The sequence below is a fragment of the Tasmannia lanceolata genome, unplaced genomic scaffold (assembly GCF_043159265.1).
Source record: "Tasmannia lanceolata isolate RefF3 unplaced genomic scaffold, GAP_Taslan_0.1 ptg000002l, whole genome shotgun sequence".
Lineage (NCBI taxonomy): Eukaryota > Viridiplantae > Streptophyta > Magnoliopsida > Canellales > Winteraceae > Tasmannia > Tasmannia lanceolata.
The window spans coordinates 36,632,296-36,641,254 of record NW_027518679.1 but is presented as its reverse complement, the minus strand read 5'-3'; positions in this window follow the sequence as shown (position 1 = coordinate 36,641,254).

Sequence of the window (8,959 nt, the reverse complement as noted above, 5' to 3'; positions counted from 1 at the left end):
TTCTTCATTTACAAGGGCTCTATCAAGCCTTCTGCATTTCCAGTTATCGTCATTCGACCGGTTGTTCCAAGATAGTGTTTGGCCAAAAGATCTAAGATCTGCGACAGAATTGCAATCGATCCAGGAGTTGAAGTCTTCCAAATCACGAGCAGAAGGGCCAGTACCCCCAAGAAATTCATGGGCGTACCTGATGATGTTAAAATCTCCTAAAACAATCCAGGGAAGAGCAGAGTGAGAGGCAATAAGGGAAAGTTGGCTCCATAGAGTTCTCCTTCCAATACCTCTGTTAAGGGCATAGACAGAGGTCACAAGAAGGGAGGTATTGGTTTGAAGGAAACGAACCTCACAATGCATTAGCTGCTCAGCTTCTTGGATGATTCTGACATGAACCAAATTGGGGTTCCAAATGATCCATATCCTACCTTGATCAGAATAATTATAATTGGCTCGGTGGTTCCAACCGTTGCAAATCTCTGCCATATATTTAGAGACTTTTTGAATGGGGGCATGAGTTTCAAGGATACTAAGAAATGGGAGGCTTTCTTTTCGGATGAGGACACTTATTTCTTTTCTCTTGTTTTTGGTTCCCAGCCCTCTGATATTCCAAATCCCTAGCTTAATCATGAGGTATTTTGTAGGTGGGGGGATTGGGCTGGTTTGGAATTACCAGGAAGGGTCTGAAGAGAAGCATCATCGGGAGCTAATTGGGTTTCAGGGTTGAAGAGGGAGGATGAGGGGGAGGAGGGGGAGGTGATTTCACTGGGAGGCTTTTCCGAGGGGGAAGGGAAGATTTTCTCAGTTACCCCAGGGGGGTTTGAAAGGACAGGAAGGCGGGAGGAGGAATTTAGCGAATTTGAGGTAGGGAGCCCCGGAGACCAGTATTTCCTGAGGTTAGCAAATTTCCCAGGGGTGTCATCATCTAGTTCCTCCCCGGAGATGAATTCAGAAAGCTGCTCATCAGGGTCAACAGCATTGAGGATGTCAAAAGGATTTTGAGTTGGAACAATGGGGACAATTGTCTCGGGAATTAGAGAAGATGGTATGTTGGAGAATTCTGGGGTGGATTCAGAAACCTTGAGAGAGGGAGAAACTAAAGTCTCTTTTGGTAATTCTTTTCGAGTGACAGGTCTCCATTCAAACGGAGGAGTGGGATCTGGCTTTTCCTTTACAGGGCACTTTTCAGTTGAGTGGTTGAAAACCTTGCAGAGGTTGCAAGCTTGCGGCCTCCATTCGTATTCGATAATCTGGGTTGACACACCAAGGGGTGAATGAATCTCTATGGAATGCGGAAGATCATCATCTGCTTCAATTTCGACGCAGAGTCTTGCAAAGGATAGCCTGGATTCTTCTGCCGTTTGTGAATCCATGTAAAGAGGATTTCCAATCGCACTGCCAATTTTGCTTATACCCTCTTGGTTCCAGTATTGCAAAGGAAGCCCAGGTAGTCGTATCCAAATAGGAATGGATGGTAGATCAGGTTTTTCGAGAGGAATCTCCAGCGACCATCTACGAAGAATGAGGGGTTTGCTAGCATAAGTATGGCCGCCCATTTCCAGAATTTGGTCGCAGTCTTCCCCACAGCTAAAACGGAAAAGAAAGAATCCGTTTCTTAAGGTTGAAACCTTTAAATTACCTTTAAGGCTCCATTTCTTTTGGAGATTTTCTTGAAGATTCTGGACGAAAGGTCTTCTACCCAAGAAAAACCCCACAAGGCAGTTTTCCCATTTGTTGCTGCCTCTGCTTACTTCATCAATAGAGAAGGTGATGGTGGTCTTGATTGATCTGGAACTTTTAGGTAAGACCCTGCTTAACTTGGTTGGAACTGAAGGCTTTGGTCTGTTAAAAAGGCTAGTCCAGGGGTTTTCCCGGATTACAGAGGGTGGGTTGGGAAGTAAAGGAGGGAGAGAAGTTCTGAGGGGAGGAGGATTGTGAGATTGAGTTGACCTCCCATTTTCGGAAATTTTGGCTGCATTTGAGAGGATGTCGGAGGTAACAGAGGTGCTAGGGAAGACTCCCTGCAAGAAGGTAGGGGAAATGACCAACTGGTCACTGGATAAGACTTTTGGGGGGAGATTTTCAGAATGACTCGAATTTTGAAGGGCAGAGATGGGATTCCCAGTCGAAAGAGGGGGAAAAGTTCCAGGTTGGTTGGAATAAAGAGTGGCATTTTCGTCTTTTCCATTGGAAGAGAGAGAGGAATCAACTGTTGAGATTGTTTTCTTCGAACTCTTGCTTGAGATCGGATTGAGGGGAGGAAGATCAGAGGAGGCTTCAATGAAGCTAGACAACGAGGGATGAGGCGGAGGGAGAAATTCTTTTATCAGGTCGGGGGATGCCCTTTGAGATTGGGAAGCCTGATTTGGGGAGGAATGGGCGGCTTTTCTCGGAGAGATAGAATTGCATTTAATCTTTTTTTTCTTCTTGCCAGGTGAACCAGATGAGGTTTTGCCTGGGAAGATTTTGTGAAGCCGAGTTCCTTTTTTGAAGTGGGTGCTAGGATCGAGTTCTGATTCGGAGCTGACATTCGTTTTCAGGATGAAGGATTCAAAATCAGAAGAAGGAAGGAGGGAGGGGCGAGACAAACCTGGGTCCTTAATTTTCAGAGAATCTCCAAGCGGAGAGCGACTCGAGCCAAGATTGGAAGAGTTACCCACTCCCAGAATTTCAATATTTCTGGAGGATGTGGCATCCTTTTGGGACAAAGGGGTTTTGATGGAAGGATCTTGGATTTTGTCGAACTGGTACTCATCTTCAACCTCACGGACAAATTGGGGGGTGATTTCAAGGGGGAAATATGGATCAGGGGGTCTAGGATCCATGGAATGAACTGGAACCCCGGAGGATTCCCACGCCGGCTGAAACCCAAGAAAAGGTTTTTCTTCCGGCGGCGAAGCTCGGTTTTTCTTCAACCCAGCTTGTTTCTTTGAGATGGATTTGTGACTTTTTAAGGTGGAGAAAAGGATTGTTCCTTTTCTTCTCCTCTTCCCTTTTGTCCTTCTATCATTTTTTTTTTTGTGAGCAAAAAGCAATTGTCCGCCTTTCTTGATGCTGCGGCGATAATTGATTTGCTCGGTCTCTTAATTACCCTGTCTTAGACCCATTTCCCTAGCATAATTCATTCTGAAAATTTTAAGAAGAAATGCATCTAAAAAGATAGTGTTCATCTAACTTAAAGAAAAACAAAAAATAAATAAATAATTCAAGATTTAGCAAGAACCATATGAGAAGAAATTTTCTGTTGTTACGAACCCAAATCGGTTCGCAACTGATTTGATCTTCTTAAAGTGAAGATCGGCCTCTTGACCCGCTTCGAGGGAAGGGTCCTCCTCCTTTGTGCGCAAGACACAGTTCTCTGGAATAATTTTCTTCACTCCTTTGAAAAATGCCACTTACATATATGTTATTTATGGAAAAACCACAGATCACATCCTCTAAAACTTCAGATAACCCTAATCTCTAAGATTCCTATCCTAGTTTCTAGGACTCTTATCCATACCAACCAACTGGAGATTAAATAACATCAAATATAAACTAATTTATTCTTCCTAAGTGGACCCATCTATGGGACATAACATTTTCCAACAGTCCTAAGAAAGAATTTTGAATCCTTTCTCAAGAAAAATGTCTCCATTGTGGGCTTCATATACATATATCACTATAAAACATTTTTTATTCCTTACTTCAGAAATTTTGGTAGCATATATATATATATATATATATATATATATATATATATATATCTTGAATTAAAAACAATCTTCCTTTCATCTTCCGCAACTATTATAGAAGAGGGAGACGTGAATTTTCAATCTACAAAGAACAAAAAAAAAAAAAAAAACATACCAAGCTGAACAGAAAGTCTATAAAAATGGTACTCTAAAATCAGGCTCATTTTCCATTGTGCACTAACATACACTGAGCTTGAAAGAAACAAAAAAGAGATGGAGGTTCTATGAACATGGGTGCAGCCGGATGTTGCCACCCACCTGACGGCGGTGGCCGGATCTCCTCATTGTTACCGGAATTCGGCCTGTCGCCACCCTCCACTCCTTTTTCTTCAATCTCCGGAGACGGCGGCGGAGTCAAAACGAGCGGTGATAGTAAGGGAATCGGGCCGCAAGAATTGGAGTGGTCCCCACAAGCGAAGGTGTGGGCCATGGCGGCATCGATTTGAAGAGACGCGGGGGCGTGTTTACGTAGCCTGCTCTGAGGTTTGGGTCCTTCTTTTGTTATGATTTGTTCTTCTTGAATGTGGTTGTTTTCTTCCATGGTTGGATTAATATGAAGGGAATGCAAGCTGTGTTTTTCTTTTGTTCTTTTTGGTGTTGGTGTTCTTCCTCTTTTTTACACATGGGTGGAGTTTTTATTCAAATTTTTGGGATGTTTTATAGGAGTTCGAGGTGTAATTTGGGATGAAATTTTCAAAGGGTGTCTTCTGTTTTGAAGGCTATTGTGGCGGGAAGAAGGGTTGAATATGGCAGTTGGAAATAACAGATTTTACCATTCAAACTAAACCATACTTTTTACGTAGGTGTTTTCTTTTTCTGTTGGAGAGGGAGGCAAGATAATAAGGCAAATATATTTTTAGGCGAACTTTAGTGTCTATGCAGTAATGGGGGGTACAACCTAGGGCCGGCAACGGGGCGGGTCAGGGCCGGATGTTGGGGTCCCCTACTCCTTCCCCTCTGCAGGGAATTTTCCCCCTCCCCTTCCCCTCCCCACTGCGGGGATGGTGGGGAATCCCCCTCCCCTCCCCACGGGGAATATCTAATCCCCATCCCCTCCCCTTCCCCGCCCCGCATTCTTCGGGGACAATCACTTTACTTTCTCAGTTTACTTTGTTAAATGTTAGGTTTAAAACTAAAGATTTGCTAGGGACAATCACTTCAGGCATGTTGCGGCTTGGCTGTTGCATGTGAGAGTAGCCACAAAACCCACATAGGCTAAGATTTTGTCTTATTCATTTTATTAACATAGGGACAAAGGTGGTTGCTCTCAAATTCATTTAATTGATCAATAGTCCCTAGCAGATCTCTAATTCCCAATCCCACTTGCCAAAAAGCACTGTACGTGCCACACCATAGGAAGATCCAAACTGTCCATTTGATGGGCACACCATACTACCATAGGCATAGGATGATCCAAACCTTCAACTTGATGGGCACATTGTAGGATAATCCAAACTGTCCATTTGATAGGCCACAACGTAAATAGGTTGTGGCCCAAAAATCATTTCCATAGGATAATCCCAACCCTCTGATCTATAGAGGAATTGCATATTATGGTACCTTCTATAGATCGGAGGGTTGCAATCATCCTATGGAAATGATTTTTTGGCCGCAATCTATTTACATTGTTGCCCATCAAATGGACGGTTTGGATGATCTATGGTGTGGCCTGTAAAATACTTTTAAATTGTAGCCTATCAAATGGATGGTTTGGATCATCCTATGGTGTAGCCCATACATTACTTTTTGAAAAATAATGGACTATAGGAGTGCACACCATATAAAATCTCATCACTCATCAGAGAGATGTTGCCTTTATTTGGGGGAGGGAGATTTTCAAAGAATTTAATGTTGCCTTACAGTGATTGTTCGATGGAGAGATTTTAGAGATTTCTAAGGGTAGTATACTAATATAATGAGGGACAATGCCCAATGGATTATGGGTAAAAGCAAACATAAAAAGCTATTTCAGGGACAAAACTGTACTAATGGAAATTATGAAAATTTTGGGGGAATCTTGTAGATATGTTTTGATCCAAGGGGTTTCTAGTAGTTTTCCCAAAAAAAAAACACTCAAAAAAATACAAAAAAAAATGGCATTAATGCGAGGCGGGGCGAACTCCATCCCCTTCTCCTCTCCTTCCCCGCACCGGGGAATTTTTTAAATCCCCTTCCCCTTCCCCTTCCCCACTCAAATCGGGGAATCCCCTCCCCAAGCGGGGTGGGCGGATCCCCGCTTTTCCGGGTGAAATTGCCAGACCTAGTACAACCATAGTTAGGAAAAGGAAAGCGAGGGATTTGCTAGGCAATGTCGCGGGTGACTTTTCGTGAGATAAAAGCCACACAGGCTCACTTTTCAACAGATTTTGTCTTATTCATTTAATTCATCTGAGTTGGTAGTTCTCTTATGCATGAGTCAGCTGGGAAATGGCTTTCTGTAAAATTGCCTAGCAAATCCCGGAAGATGATATGGTAAGCTAGCGTAAGACCGAGCTCCGTACCCAACAAACAATATTTGCCATATTTACAAAACAATTTTTTTAGGGAGATAATAAATTCGCACCACGTGTAGGATTATTCGCACCCTTTTAAGGTGATTTGACGTCAGAAAGCGTCAAAATAGATTGTAACATCTAACGTGAATAGACTTTAACGCTTTTTGACTTCAAATCACAAAGAGTGAGGATAATCCTACATGGGGTGCGAATTTATCATCTCCTTTTTTTACCATTAAGTTAAATTAGGAAAGCGATGCTCTGGCAAAAAATGATCTATTCCGTCTCCTGACCAGTCTTAAAACCGGTTTCCCTAACCACTCTTTTAACAAAACTTTGGACGTTTTTTTGTTTTGAAAAAAAAAAACATATTTTATAGGTGGGATTTGCTAGCCTCCTTCGTAGAAGCACCTTCGCGCTTCTTCTTTTGCGAGTGATGACAGCCAGGTCAGATGAATTAAATGAATAAAGCAAAAGTCAACATATGCGGCTGTCATCACTTCAAAGGACTGGGCGCGAAGGTGCTTGTGCGAAGGAGAGGCTAGCAAATCCCTCCATGGGTTCTCTACTTAATACTTAGTTAAAAACTTGGGAAATTTTCTCAAAAATTACACTTTTTTTTGGAAATTACGGGTGGATGGTGGTTGAAGTTCGTTGCACAAACATATGCCATTGCACAGTCCAAAAGACTTTTTTGTCCTCATGAGTGCAGACTAAGCATAGAAATAAAGTTTATACGTTTTCATCTTCTCTAAATGTCTCCTCCTTCATTTGCACCACAGCCTTGCCATAGCTATTTGGCATCGTCCTTGGCATAGATCATCGCTGTTGTGACTGTCAACCTTCCACAGTCTGTTGCATTGGGCACCCCTTCGACACCGTAAAAATGGAATCCTGTAAAAATGGAAGGGGCTAGAAAATGTAAAAGAGAAGGACAAAGAAGAAGGTAAAAATAAGAATTGATGTCAAAAAATGGATGGTGATGAAATTTTTTGAAAAGAAATAGGAAGAAGAAGAAGTTGAGGTTGTCGGGACCCGGGAAGAACTCACCCTCAAAAGCTAGCCGTTAAGGAGAGGGTGCCCAAGTCCTTATAAGCCCATCCACATCTACTCACTTTTCCGATTTGGGATCTTTGCTTTTTTCGTGGCATCCCCAACAATCTCCTCCTCCACGCGGAAGCACCGTTGATAATCTTGCCCCTCCACGCAGCAACAATGTGGGAACTACGAGATCTTCCTCGAGGGATTTTGTTCCTCCTCAGAGGCTCACCGGGGTTTCCGAGATCTTCCTCAAGGAATTTCCTCCATCCTAAAGAGCACGCAGTAGTTACCATGCCCCGGCTCTGAACTTACTTGTAGAGTTTTTTATCGATGTAAACCCACTTAAAATTTTGAAGTAAATAAATGTGGATTAAGAAATCAAACAATCAAGAGTGAAATCACACAAGAAAACATAAAAAATTTACATGGAAAACCCTCAAATGAAAAGGAAAAAACCACGGGACGAATCTAACGAAAATCTCCACTAAATAAAATGGGTAATACAACATTTGTTTTAAGTTTTCACAAAAAACTTGAGAAAATTTAAGAAATTAGAGATATACAAGGCTTACCTCACAAGGAATAACAAATCCCACCTTCTCACCGCAAATACCTACTCTGATCTTCAAGTCGAAGAAACCCAAATCCTCATAAAGTCTACGTACAACAAGCTAGAGGATTCAACGGCGCAATGCGAATCTTCAGGAAGAACACTCCAAAAGGCCTTAGGTTTTATCCCAAAGCATAATTCCAAACTTACAAAGAAACCTTTGTTCTCTTTTTCTTCTTCTCTCCCTTCTTTCTCTCTCTCTCTCTCTTTCTCTCTTTTCACGTTTTTTCTCTTTTACGTTTTTTTTTCTTTTTACCGTCAACACGCACTACACAACACTCTCCCACTTTCCTTTTCCCATTAGCAAACACCTCTTGCTTCCTATATTCAATACGATATTAGCTTCCTATTCTAAATAGGACTTGAAAAGTACTTTGTGTGGGTGTGGGGCGGCCTACACCATGGGGCTGGACCCCACAACACCTTCGTACTCAAAATTCTTCATTAATTTGAAAAATACTATGTACATGTTACTTATGGAAAACCCACTTGACCTCTTCCACTAAACTCCTACCTGCATATCAATAACACCTAAAAATATCCAAGTGATAACAACTTTATCACTTTTATTGACTTAACAAAACTACCAAATCCATGTAGCTTATCTTAACAGCCACATCACAATGCATGTAAATATTTGGTCACATTATGCAAGGAACATATCAAGCTTGAGGTTGCAGTTATAAGCCCCATCACCCTGACTGCCCAAAAGTAGGTATTGCAATTAAGGTTGCAGTTATAACCCACCACCCTGACTGCCAAGAAGTGGGTATTACAATTATAATGCTTAATTTATGTACACATTCAAATGATATTTGAGATTTAGTAATTTGAAAATGTTTAAGGCCAAAGTAATTCTGTTAGTTCAGCCATTTGAGGAGAAAATAGTCCAGTCATTTCATTGAAAACAAGTTAATAACATTCAAGATAGTCATATCCCTTATCTCAGTTATATTCATAAAATTCTCATTTTAACTTGGTATTTAAATTACGATTTTTGTACTGCAAACAAAACACCCTAAAAGGCAGGGTTTGGATTGCAGGAATCAAGAATCGATACCATATTCCAATTCCTATTCTGACAA